We start from the raw sequence: 12,783 nt of genomic DNA on the forward strand, positions 1-12,783 counted from the left end.
GGCTGCAGTCACCATCTGCAGTCATTTTGGAGCCCCCAAAAATAAAGTCTGACACTGTTTCTACTGTTTCCCCATCTATTTCCCATGAAGTGATGGGACCAGATGCCATGATCTTAGTTTTCTGAATGTTGAGCTTTAAGCCAACTTTTTCACTCTCCTCTTTCACTTTCATCAAGCGGCTTTTTAGCTCCTCTTCACTTTCTGCCATAAGGGTGGTGTCATCTGCATATCTGAGGTGATTGATATTTCTCCCGGCAATCTTGATTCCAGCTAGTGCTTCTTCCAGCCCAGCGTTTCTCATGATGTACTCTGCATAGAAGTTAAATAAGCAGGGTGACAATATACAGCCTTGATGTACTCCTTTTCCTATTTGGAACCAGTCTGTTGTTCCATGTCCAGTTCTAACTGTTGCTTCCTGACCTGCATACAGATTTCTCAAGAGGCAGGTTAGGTGGTCTGGTATTCCCATCTCTTTCAGAATTTTCCACAGTTTCTTGTGATCCACACAGTCAAAGGCTTTGGCATAGTCAATAAAGGAGAAATAGATGTTTTTCTGGAACTCTCTTGCTTTTTCCATAATCCAGCAGATGTTGGCAATTTGATCTCTGGTTCCTCTGCATTTTCTAAAACCAGCTTGAACATCAGGGAGTTCATGATTCATGTATTGCTGAAGCCTGGCTTGGAGAATTTTGAGCATTACTTTACTAGCATATGAGATAACTGCAGTTGTGTGGTAGTTTGAGCATTCTTTTGCATTGCCTTTCTTTGGGATTGGGATGAAAACTGACCTTTTCCAGTCCTGTGGCCACTGCTGAGTTCTCCAAATTTGCTGGCATATTGATTGCAACACTTTCACAGCATCATCTTTCAGGATTTGAAACAGCTCAACTGGAATTCCATCACCTCCACTAGCTTTGTTCGGAGTGATGCTTTCTAAGGCCCACTTGACTTCACATTCCAAGATGTCTGGCTCTAGATTAGTGATCACATCATCATGATTATCTGGGTCGTGAAGATCTTTTTCGTACAGTTCTTCCGTGTATTCTTGCCACCTGTTCTTAATATCTTCTGCTTCTGTTAGGTCCATACCATTTCTGTCCTTTATCGAGCCCATCTTTGCATGAAATGTTCCCTTGGTATCTCTAATTTTTTTTAAGAGATCTCTAGTCTTTCTCATTCTGTTGTTTTCCTCTATTTCTTTGCATTGATCGCTGAAGAAGTCTTTCTTATCTCTTCTTGCTATTCTTTGGAACCTTGCATTCAGATGCTTATAACTTTCCTTTTCTCCTTTGCTTTTCACCTCTCTTCTTTTCACAGCTATTTGTAAGACCTCCCCAGACAGCCATTTTGCTTTTTTGCATTTCTTTTCCATGGGGATGGTCTTGATCCCTGTCTCCTGTACAATGTCACGAACCTCATTCCACAGTTCATCAGGCACTCTATCTATCAGATCTAGGCCCTTAAATCTATTTCTCACTTCCACTGTATAATCATAAGGGATTTGATTTAGGTCATACCTGAATGGTCTAGCAGTTTTCCCTACTTTCTTCAATTTGTGTCTGAATTTGGTAATAAGGAGTTCATGATCTGAGCCACAGTCAGCTCCTGGTCTTGTTTTTGTTGACTGTATAGAGCTTCTCCATCTTTGGCTGCAAAGAATATAATCAATCTGATTTTGGTGTTGACCATCTGGTGATGTCCATGTGTAGAGTCTTCTCTTGTGTTGTTGGAAGAGGGTGTTTGCTATGACCAGTGCATTTTCTTGGCAGAACTCTATTAGTCTTTGCCCTGCTTCATTCCACATTCCAAGGCCAAATTTGCCTGTTACTCCAGGTGTTTCTTGACTTCCTACTTTTGCATTCCAGTCCCCTATAATGAAAATGACATCTTTTTTGGGTGTTAGTTCTAAAAGGTCTTTTAGGTCTTCATAAAACCATTCAACTTCAGTTTCTTCAGCGTTACTGGTTGGGGCATAGACTTGGATTACTGTGATATTGAATGGTTTGCCTTGGAGACAAACAGAGATCATTCTGTCATTTTTGAGATTGCATCCAAGTACTGCATTTTGGACACTTTTGTTGGCCATGATGGCTACTCCATTTCTTCTGAGGGATTCCTGCCCTCAGTAGTACATATAATGGTCATCTGAGTTAAATTCACCCATTCCAGGCCATTTTAGTTAGCTGATTCCTAGAATGTCGACGTTCACCCTTGCCATCTCTTGTTTGATCACTTCTAATTTGCCTCTATTCATGGACCTGACATTCCAGGTTCCTATGCAATATTGCTCTTTACAGCATCGGACCTTGCTTCTATCACCAGTCACATCCACAACTGGGTATTGTTTTTGCTTTGGCTCCATCCCTTCATTCTCTCTGGAGTTATTTCTCCACTGATCTCCAGTAGCATATTGGGCACCTAAGGACCTGGGGAGTTCCTCTTTCAGTATCCTATCATTTTGCCTTTTCATACTGTTCATGGGGTTCTCAAGGCAAGAATACTGAAGTGGTTTGCCATTCCCTTCTCTAGAGGACCACATTCTGTCAGACCTCTCCACCATGACCCACCCGTCTTGGGTTACCCCGCAGGCATGGCTTGGTTTCATTGAGTTAGACAAGGGTGTGGTCCTAGTGTGATTAGATTGACTAGTTTTCTGTGAGTATGGTTTTAGTGTGCCTGCCCTCTGATGCCCTCTTGCAACACTTACCATCTTACTTGGGTTTCTCTTACCTTGGGCGTGGGGTATCTCTTCACGGCTGCTCCAGCAAAGCACAGCCACTGCTCCTTACCTTGGACAAGGGGTATCTCCTTACCACTGCTGCCGTTGCTGACCTTCAACGTGGGATAGCTCCTCTAGGCCCTCCTGTGCCTGCTCAGCCACTGCTCCTCGGGTTGCTCCTTCCGCCCCCGGCCCTGGCCTCGGGCGTGGGTGGCTCGTCCCAGCTGCCACTCCTGGCCTCAGGCTGGGGATGGCTCCTCAGTGTCACCGCCCCTGGCCTCGGGCGCAAGGTGGCTTCTCCTGGCAGCCCCTGACCTCAGACGTGGAGTGTCTCCTCCTGGCCACCACTGGCCTCGGACGCTGGGTAGCTCCTCCCACTCAGACCCAGGGTGTCTCCTCCCGGCCACCACTGGCCTCGGACGCTTGGTAGCTCCTCCTGGCCACCGCCCCTGACCTCGGACACGGGGTGGCTCCTGCTGGCCGTTCCTGTGCCATCGCAGCCTGGCACTTGGGGCTGCTGTCCCTGACTTCGGACATGGGGTAGCTCTTGGCTGTGCTTCATGCACCGGCCCGCCACCGCCGCCTGCACTTAGTGCCGTGTCATATTTTAGATTCCACATATATATGATATCATGATATTTGTCTTTCTCTTTCTGACTTATTTCACTTAGTATGATAATCTCTAGTTGCAAAAAATATAGAATTCTTGACAAATTTGCATATCTTCCTTGTGTGGGGGCCATGTTAATCTTCTCTGAATCATTCTGATTTTAGGGTGTGTGCTGCCAAAGAAAGCACTGGGCACACTTCTTGAATCTGGGCAGGCTTATGACTCCTTCAACCAAGAGACTACTGTGGGCCCAGTCTTGAGGCTGGGTCATAAAAGGCAATGCAGCACAGGCATTAAACACTAGAACACTTGGTCTTGAAGCCCTGAGCTGCCGTGTACAAGTCTAAATACCCTGAGAGAACAGTAGCTGTAAGGAAGCCAAGCCGCAGAAAGAAGACAAGTGTAGTTACTCCAGCTGACAGCCCCAGGCCCTGCAGCAGCCCAGCCCAAAGGATGAGACCTGAAATCTCAAGGAGAGGTCCACCACCCCTGCAGAGCCCAGTCTGACTCCTGACCCACAAAACCTGTGACCTTAGTCAAGTGGTTATTTCAAGATGCTAAAATTGGGTCAGTTTTCTATGTAGCAAAAGTAACTGCGACAGAGTATGAAGGTCAAAGATGCATCAATATGAATGGATAGATTTATTATCCAAAAATATCCCAGTCATCAGCAGAGTGGAAGTTTACAATACTTTGGAGTAAAAGTTTTCCCAGAATCATCTGGAATGATCTTTTAACTTGTTTTCTGCTCTAGCTTCAGAGCAATGAAACATGTAAAGCCCATCCCTTGCTCATGCTTTTCTGTTCAAATTCCCTGTTAACTGCGAAAGCCTCTATCTTAGAGGTGCTTCCTAAGGTGGCTCAGATGGTAAAGCATCTACCTGCAATGCAGGAGATCCAGGTTCGATCCCTGGGTTGCGAAGATCCCCTGGAGAAGAGAATGGCAACCCACTCCAATATTCTTGCCGGGAGAATCCCATGGACAGAGGAGCCTGGCGGGCTACAGTCTATAAGGTCTTAAAAGAGTCAGACACAACTGAGTGTGCACACACCCACACCACCCATGGGAAAAAAAAAAAGACATGACAAGCTTCTCAGCTCAGGCAAGCGCAGCAAAATCCTATCATGTAGTCAGTCCCCCATCTTAGAAGACAGAGGATTAAAGTTAGTAAACCTTGCTGTTTGAGCCTCCATCTCAAATTCCAACCCATGAATGCAAATATGAGTACACTGCCTCAGCCTTCCCAATAAGAGAGTCAATTAGCGTAACTTCTCAGGTAAGGATGTTGTCTCCTGTCTATATGTTTCACAGTTCTAGCAGTAAAAATGTCAATACCATTGCTGACATCTTAAAAACTAATATGGTCATTGCTTTTGTTTGTATTTTATTTATTTATAACAAGTCTTTTATACTTACCTATTTATTTAGCTGCTCTGTGTCTGAGGTTTGGTGGGATCTTGGATCTTCATTGCTTCGTGAGGCAGCTTTAGTTGTGGCATGAGGGAGATTTTTTAGTTTTTAGTTGTACCATGTGGGATGTAGTCCCCTGACCAAGGATGGAACCCAGGCCCCCTGCATTGGGAGCTTGGGATCTTAGCCACTGGACCACCAGGGAAGTCCCTTGTTTATATTTTAAAGTCACACACACACACAATATTAACTGCCAACAATGCTCCTGCTTTTTTATTTCATCCTTAAAACACAATATATGGTAAGGATAATAATAAAGTTCTATAAATATGTAACATGCTAGTTAGAATAAGCAAGCTTTGTGTTGCTATCATCCTGGGATCCAGTTCTACTTTATGATAAGATATACAAGTTAAAGAATCACCCCCTTGGAATGTAGAATTGGGGTGGGGGATGGGGAGGGCGAATGTAGAACTGTGTTTCTGTAAAGTGTAGACTTCACAGTAGACATATGGTATTATACAGATATGAGAATAATAGAATTCATCATTTTTTCTGATTGCACTATGCAGTTACCAAATGTCACTAAAATGAACAATTATTTATATTTTTCCTCTAGCTTTATTGAGATATAATTGGCATATAATATTATGTAAGTTTAAGGTACACACTGTGATGATTTGATACATGGCTATATGGCTAAATGTTTACCATAAGAAGAGCAGTTAACACATCCTTCACCTCACATAGTTACCATTTGTTGTTACACTGAGAACATTTAAGATCCATTCTCTTACTGAGAAAACTGGATAAGTACATGCAGGAAAATGCAATTTGACCCTTCTCTTACACCACTCAAAAAAATGAACTCAACGTGGATTAAAGACATAAACATAAGACCTGAAACCATAAAACTCCTAGAAGAAAACACAGCTGAAAAACTCCTTGACACTGGTCTTGGCAGCAGTTTCCCAGACCTAACACCAAAGGCACAAGCAAGAAAAACAAAAACAATTGGTGGGGCTTTATCAGATTAAAAAGCTTTCACAGCAAAAAGCAACCAACACAGTGAGAAAGCAGCCTACAGGATGGAAGAAAATATTTGCAAATCATATATCTGATAAGGGGTTTATTTCCAAAATATAGAAAGAACTCATACACTTAGCAAAAACAACAAAAAACCCTTCTAAAAAGTAGGCAGTAGAATTGAATAGTTTTCCAAAGACAACACACAAATGGTCACCAGGCACATAAAAAACATGCTCCACACCACTAATCACCAGGGAAATGCAAATCAAAACCACAAGATATCACCTCATTCCTGTTTAAATGGTGGTGGTTTAGGTGATTCAGTCACTAAGTTGTGTCTGACTCTCGTGGCACCACCGACTGTAGCCCACTAGGCTCCTCTGTCCATGGGATTCTCCAGGCAATAATACTGGAGTTGGTGGCCATTTTCTTCTCCAGGGAATCTTCCTGACCTGGAGATCAAACCCAGGATCTCCTGTGTTGCAGGCAGATTCTTTACCCGCTGAGCTATGAGAGAAGCCTTTCAAAAAGATAAGAGATAAGAAGTGTTATCAAAGGGTGTGAAGGAAAGGGAATCCTTTTGCACTGTTAGGAATGCGAAAGTGGTGCAGCCACTATGGAAAACAGTATGGAGGTTCCTCAAAAACTTAAAACTAGCACTACCCATGATCTGACAACCCCACTACTGAATCTATATCCAAAGGAACTGAAATCAGGATCGCATGACGATGTCCACACTCCCTTGTTCAGTGCTGTGGTATTCACAGTAGCAAACCTAAGATCCATAAATTGATGAATGGATAAAGACGGTGTGGTGTACATATAATGGATACTATTCATGCATGAGAAAAAGAAGGAAATTCTGCTGTTTGAGACAATTTAGATGAAACTTGAGGGCATTGTGCTAAGTGAAATAAGTCAGGGGAAAACAAATATTGTATTATCACTCATATGTGGAACAAAAAAACCCAAAGTCATACAGTGGAGTCACCAGGATCTAGGGAATGGAGGAGACGAGAAAGTATTGGTCAAAGTATTGGACAAACTTCCAGTTATAAGATTAACAAGTTCTGAGGATCGAATAGACAGCATGGTGATTATAACTAATAATACTGTATTATATGTGCTTATTTAAGGCTGTGCTGGGTCTTCATTGCTGCACCGACTTTCTCAAGTTGCGTGACCTGGGGTACAGTTCCTTGCAGTGCACGGCCTTCTCGTTGTGTTTGCTTCTCTTGTTGCGAAGCGCATGTTCTAGTCGCATGGGCTTCAGTGGTTGCAGCATGTGAGTTGGCATCTGTGGCTCTTGGGCTCCAGAGTGTGAGCTCAGTAGCTGCAGCTCACAGGCTTAGTTGCAGTGCAATATGTGGAGTCTTAGTGCGCTGGTCGCAGCCACCTGCGCTTAGTGCAACGGTCGCAGCACTAAGCGCAGGTGGCTGTGACCCACACACTAAGCGCAGGAGAGGAGCTACCCCACGTCCAAGGTCAGGGGCAGAAGCCAGGAGGACCCCATGCCTGAAGGGCAGTGGCCAAGAGGAGTTACCCAACGTCCGAGGTCATGGGCAGCGGCCGAGAGTGCCAGGCTGCGACAGCGCAGGAACGGCCGAGAGGAGCTACCCCGTATCTGAGGCCAGGGGTGAAGGCCCGGAGGAGCCACCCCACATCCAAGGAGCGGTGGCTGCACAGGCGCAGGAGGGCCTAGAGGATCTATCCCACATTGAAGGTCAGGAAGGGCGGTGGTGAGGAGATACCCCTCATCCAAGGTAAGGAGCAGTGGCTGTGCTTTGCTGGAGCAGCTGTGAAGAGATACCCCACGCCCAAGGTAAGAGAAACCCAAGTAAGATGGTAGGTGTTGCAAGAGGGCATCAGAGGGCAGACACACTGAAACCATACTCACAGAAAACTAGTCAGTCTAATCACACTAGGACCACAGCCTTGTCTAACTCAGTGAAACTAAGCCATGCCCGCGGGGTCACCCAAGACAGGCCGGTCATGGTGGAGAGGTCTGACAGAATGTGGTCCACTGGAGAAGGGAACGGCAAACCACTTCAGTATTCTTGCCTTGAGAACCCCATGAACAGTAGGAAAAGGCAAAATAGTAGGATACTGAAAGAGGAACTCCCCAGGTCAGTAGGTGCCCAATATGCTACTGGAGATCAGTGGAGAAATAGCTCCAGAGAGAATGAAGGGATGGAGCCAAAGCAAAAGCAATACCCAGTTGTGGATGTGACTGGTGATAGAAGCAAGATCTGATGCTGTAAAGAGCAATATTGCAGAAGAACTTGGAATGTCAGGTCCATGAATCAAGGCAAATTGGAAGTGGTCAAACAAGAGATGGCAAGAGTGAACGTTGACATTCTAAAAATCAGCGAACTAAAATGGACTGGAATGGGTGAATTTAACTCAGATGACCATTATATGTACTACTGAGGGCAGGAATCCCTCAGAAGAAATGGAGTAGCCATCATGGTCAACACAAGTGTCCAAAATGCAGTACTTGGATGCAATCTCAAAAATGACAGAATGATCTCTGTTCGTTTCCAACACAAATCATTCAATATCATGATAATCCAAGTCTATGCCCCAACCAGTAATGCTGAAGAAGCTGAAGTTGAACAGTTCTATGAAGACCTACAAGACCTTTTAGAACTAACGCCCAAAAAAGATGTCCTTTTCATTATAGGGGTCTGGAATGCAAAGGTAGGAAGTCAAGAAACACCTGGAGTAACAGGCAAATTTGGCCTTGGAATGCGGAATGAAGCAGGGCAAAGACTAATAGAGTTTTGCCAAGAAAATGCACTGGTCATAGCAAACACCCTCTTCCAACAACACAAGAGAAGACTCAACACATGGACATCACCAGATGGTCAACACCAAAATCAGATTGATTACATTCTTTGCAGCCAAAGATGGAGAAGCTCTATATAGTCAACAAAAACTAGACCAGGAGCTGACTGTGGCTCAGATCATGAACTTCTTAACCAAATTCAGACTTAAACTGAAGAAAGTAGGGAAAACTGCTAGACCATTCAGGTATGACCTAAATCAAATCCCTTATGATTATATAGTGGAAGTTAGAAATAGATTTAAGGGTCTAGATCTGATAGACAGAGTGCCTGATGAACTATGGAATGAGGTCCGTGACATTGTACAGGAGACAGGGATCAAGACCATCCCCATGGAAAAGAAATGCAAAAAAGCAAAATGGCTGTCTGGGGAGGCCTTACAAATAGCTGTGAAAAGAAGAGAGGCAAAAAACAAAGGGAAAAGGAAAGATATAAGCATCTGAATGCAGAGTTCCAAAGAATAGCAAGAAGAGATAAGAAAGCCTTCTTCAGCGATCAATCGAAGAAATAGAGGAAAAGAACAGAATAGGAAAGACTAGAGATCTCTTGGCATCACTGACTCGATGGACGTGAGTCTGAGTGATCTCTGGGAGTTGGTGATAGACAGGGAGGCCTGGCGTGCTGCGATTCATGGGGTCGTAAAGAGTCAGACACGACTGAGCTACTGAACTGTACTGAACTGATATGGAGTCTTCCTGGACAGGGGGTCAAACTGGTGTCCCCTGCATTGGCAGGCGGATTCTCAACCACTGCACCACCAAGGAAGTCCCAGTACTATATTATATTTGAATGTTGCTAAGAGAGTAGTTCTTAAATATTCTCACCACAAAAGAGAAATGATAATTATGTAACAGGATAGGTAACTATGGTGGTAATAATTTTGAAATAAATGAATGTATCAAATTAGCACATTGTACACCTTAAACTCATACAGTGTTGTCAATTATGTCTCAGTAAAGCCAGAGGAATAAAAAGATTACTCTCTAGGCAACTTTCAAGTATACAATACAGTACTGTCAACTGTAGTCACCATTCTGTACATTACATTCCCAGAATTTATTCCTCACATCACTTTAGTTTGTACCCTATGGCTAATATCTCATTTCCTCTACCCCCCAACCCCTGGTTACCACTATTCTACTGTCTGTTTCTGAATCTTTTGTAACATTCCACATGTAAGTGAGATCATACTATATTTGTCTCTATTTCACTTGGCATAATGCCCTCAAGATTCCAGTTATTTTTAAATCATGGAATACAGAGGTGTGCATTTTCTTTCATATAGGGAACTAAAACATAAACCAAACTTCAGGAGCAACCCCAATTGTTTTAGGAAAATGCAAAATATGTTTCCAACCAATCTCAGCAAGTTATTGTTAACCAAACAGAATAAGACAGACACCAGAGAAATCTGTAATGAGAGCATGATTCAGTCAATTGGCAATACTATATTCTAATGAATTCTATTAATCATCTTCAATTAGATATTAATTCCTTACTACTAGACATGCTCACTCAGAGACTACGGAATTGGAAACATCAGAGGCTCTGCCTTCTGTAACATTAGGCGAGGGATTCTCTGGGCTTTAGGTTCCCCAAGTGTAGAACAAGGATAACACACACGCCTGCAGAACTGGGCACAGGGGCCAACATGTTGAGAAGCCTATAGGGGGACATGTAGTCTGGAATCACTGTATATTATTTCACAGGCAGAAGCCCTGTGATCATTTCTCCTGGGGCAGCTAAAGCTACAGGTTTATTCTGGCAAAGACACAACTCGTCTGAGGAAATACATCTCAGAGGCATAGGCATGGATGGATTGAAAGTGATGCATTTCTTCAGTTGTATAGGATTTATACAGCTATGTTGTTATCTCGGGTTGAGTTTTGTGTCATTTACAGCATGATTATTTTTTCTTGTTTCTGATTCTAAACAGCTCACCACACACTCCCTCCACTCTCCTCTCTCTCGCTCTTTCCTTAATTATTCTCTTTCTCATACCACAACTACTTTCCCTGGACATCTATGGGAAGAAGTAGGAGGCAGCTTTGAGAAGAGGAGATTTTACATCTAACTATATACATACTACATATCTAACCATCCCCCCCCCCAAAAAAAAAAAACCCTTAGGAAAAATTCTTCTATTTCCTTTTTTGGTCATTTAAGGTAGAAGCATTTAAAGGAGGAAGGAAAGGCTGGTTTAACAATCAAAAAATAAACAAAGGAAGTTAAAGAAATCGTGAAAGCAAAAGCGGAGTGGGAGGGAGACGAGAACTCAGAAAGAAAAGCAAAATCACGGAAAGTAGAAAAAGACAAGTGAATCAGGAAGACAAGAAAAGAGGCTATAATAGCTCAGGCTCAGAGGGTTCCAAAGGCAGCCTTAGTCACGCTGGCCAGAGTATTGGCATGGTGAAAGCAGTGGCCTGAATTCCAGGCAAATCATAGAAATTACAGAATCTCGGGCAAAGCATATAAATCTTTGAGTCTCTTTCATTGCCTGTAAAAGGAAGATGAAACTTTTGCCCTTTACAAATTTAAATTCTCATTTTATTTCTGGTACACCTCGTGTTGGCTTAAGTTGCTTACAAAACGAATAACCACAGCGTTAAGTTCTTTAACAGCTTTTCACACCCATCTTTTCAAGATGCCACCCGGATAATTCAAATGGAAACTAAATTAAAATCATATTAATCCGATCAAGCCAGACTAGGTACCGCTTATCCCAGCTTCCATATGCAACGTTGTCTTTTTATGAATGTCACTCTCCCACTTACACATTAAAACGACAAGCAAGTCTTCAAATAAAACCTAAATTACAACACATTTTGCAGTTTTCTTTTAATAGAACTTCCAGCTTGGAATATCAACTGGGGTGGGGGCCCGTCTTCACCCTTATTAGGAAACGAACACAGTTTACAGGCTTACTTCGAAGTTTTAGGAAATTACAAAAGAGGTTTCCTTTCCAAGAGAGGTTCAGGCCAGAGGAGAACCAGGCGACCTCCACACCCGGCCCGCCGCCCCGCACTTGGCATCAGATTAGGACTAAGAAGGCGGGGTGTGCCGCTGACGTCACAAGAGGCCGGCGCTGCAGAGGGCGGAGGGAGGGGCGAAGGGAGTGGCGGGCGACGACGCGACTGCGCAAGGGCGGAAGGCGGGCAGACGGAAAAGACCAGCGAGCTAGATCCGGCAGGCGGCGGAGGAAGCCGCTCGACCACAGCCACGCAAGGGCGGAGCGTGCCGCGCGTGCGCGGGGCGTGGCCGAAGCCTTCCGTCTTTCCGGCTTCTAGGCGTCTCTTCCCGCTTCCCCTCGCGACCCTGGCTAGCTTGGGCCTTCCTAGAAGTGACGAGGTTGGGGCGCTCCTCCCTCTCGACCGTTGTGAAATCTTTCTGCCCCCGGAGTCCGAGGCAGCCCAACCAGGTCTTGCACGTGTTCCTTGACCCCAGGCTGAGCGCGATCAGGCTTCGCGGGCACTGCGGAACCTGGGGCGGGGTTGGGGGAGTATACTCTGGGCGCTTGTCTCACGGATTGTGGGCACCAGACTGACGGCTGGTTGGTTGAAGTTCTTTCCAGCTGACCACCCCCTTCGTTCAGTTCCGCCACGGAAGAGCCCTCGGAGAAACCCGGCTCTAGATCGGAAATGGCCCTTTAGCGGCTGGAGGAGGGAGTTACCGCCAGAGTCCTTCTGTAAAAATTGTAAATGCTGTAATGATTGTCTGTGTAATTAAATTCACTTCCCCGAAGCAGGCAGAACGTTATGAGGTTTCTTATTGAGAAGGACAAACAGAGAAGTGATTCTTGGCCTCACGTTTTAAAATAGTTCCTGTAACTATGAGGGGATACAATGGAGCTTTTCCTACTTGGGTCTTCCCTACAGCCACCTGTTTCTCCCAGGGAAGAGAGACCCGGTTGGGATTTCCCAGTCTACAGATCCAAAGCAGCCTCAACGGAATCACATCAGAACAATACCTAAACAGCCCACCTCTAGATCCTTTTTAAGTTGGGATTGAATGAATATAAACTAGTGGTTAAATGTATGAAGGGTAGGGAAGCCCGGCATGCTGCAGTCCATGGGGTCGCAAAGAGTCCACCAGGGACATGACTGAGCAACTGAACAACAAGTCTATTTCTCTTATTTTTCTATTCTGAAAATTAGGTATACACTAGATA

The 12,783-nt window shown here is 44.4% G+C and overlaps 1 protein-coding gene and 1 non-coding gene across 2 annotated transcripts in view; one reads left to right on the forward strand and one right to left on the reverse strand.

Annotated features, from left to right (window-relative positions):
• Positions 1 to 12,783, forward strand: part of VEPH1 (ventricular zone expressed PH domain containing 1) — a 384,254-nt gene that overhangs the window by 363,320 nt on the left and 8,151 nt on the right. The window lies entirely within an intron of this gene.
• Positions 3,411 to 3,517, reverse strand: LOC138431548 (U6 spliceosomal RNA). Its single transcript, XR_011253726.1, has one exon. It is a non-coding gene; the product is annotated as a U6 spliceosomal RNA (small nuclear RNA).

Source organism: Ovis canadensis, chromosome 1 (genome assembly GCF_042477335.2).
Source record: "Ovis canadensis isolate MfBH-ARS-UI-01 breed Bighorn chromosome 1, ARS-UI_OviCan_v2, whole genome shotgun sequence".
Classification (NCBI taxonomy): domain Eukaryota; kingdom Metazoa; phylum Chordata; class Mammalia; order Artiodactyla; family Bovidae; genus Ovis; species Ovis canadensis.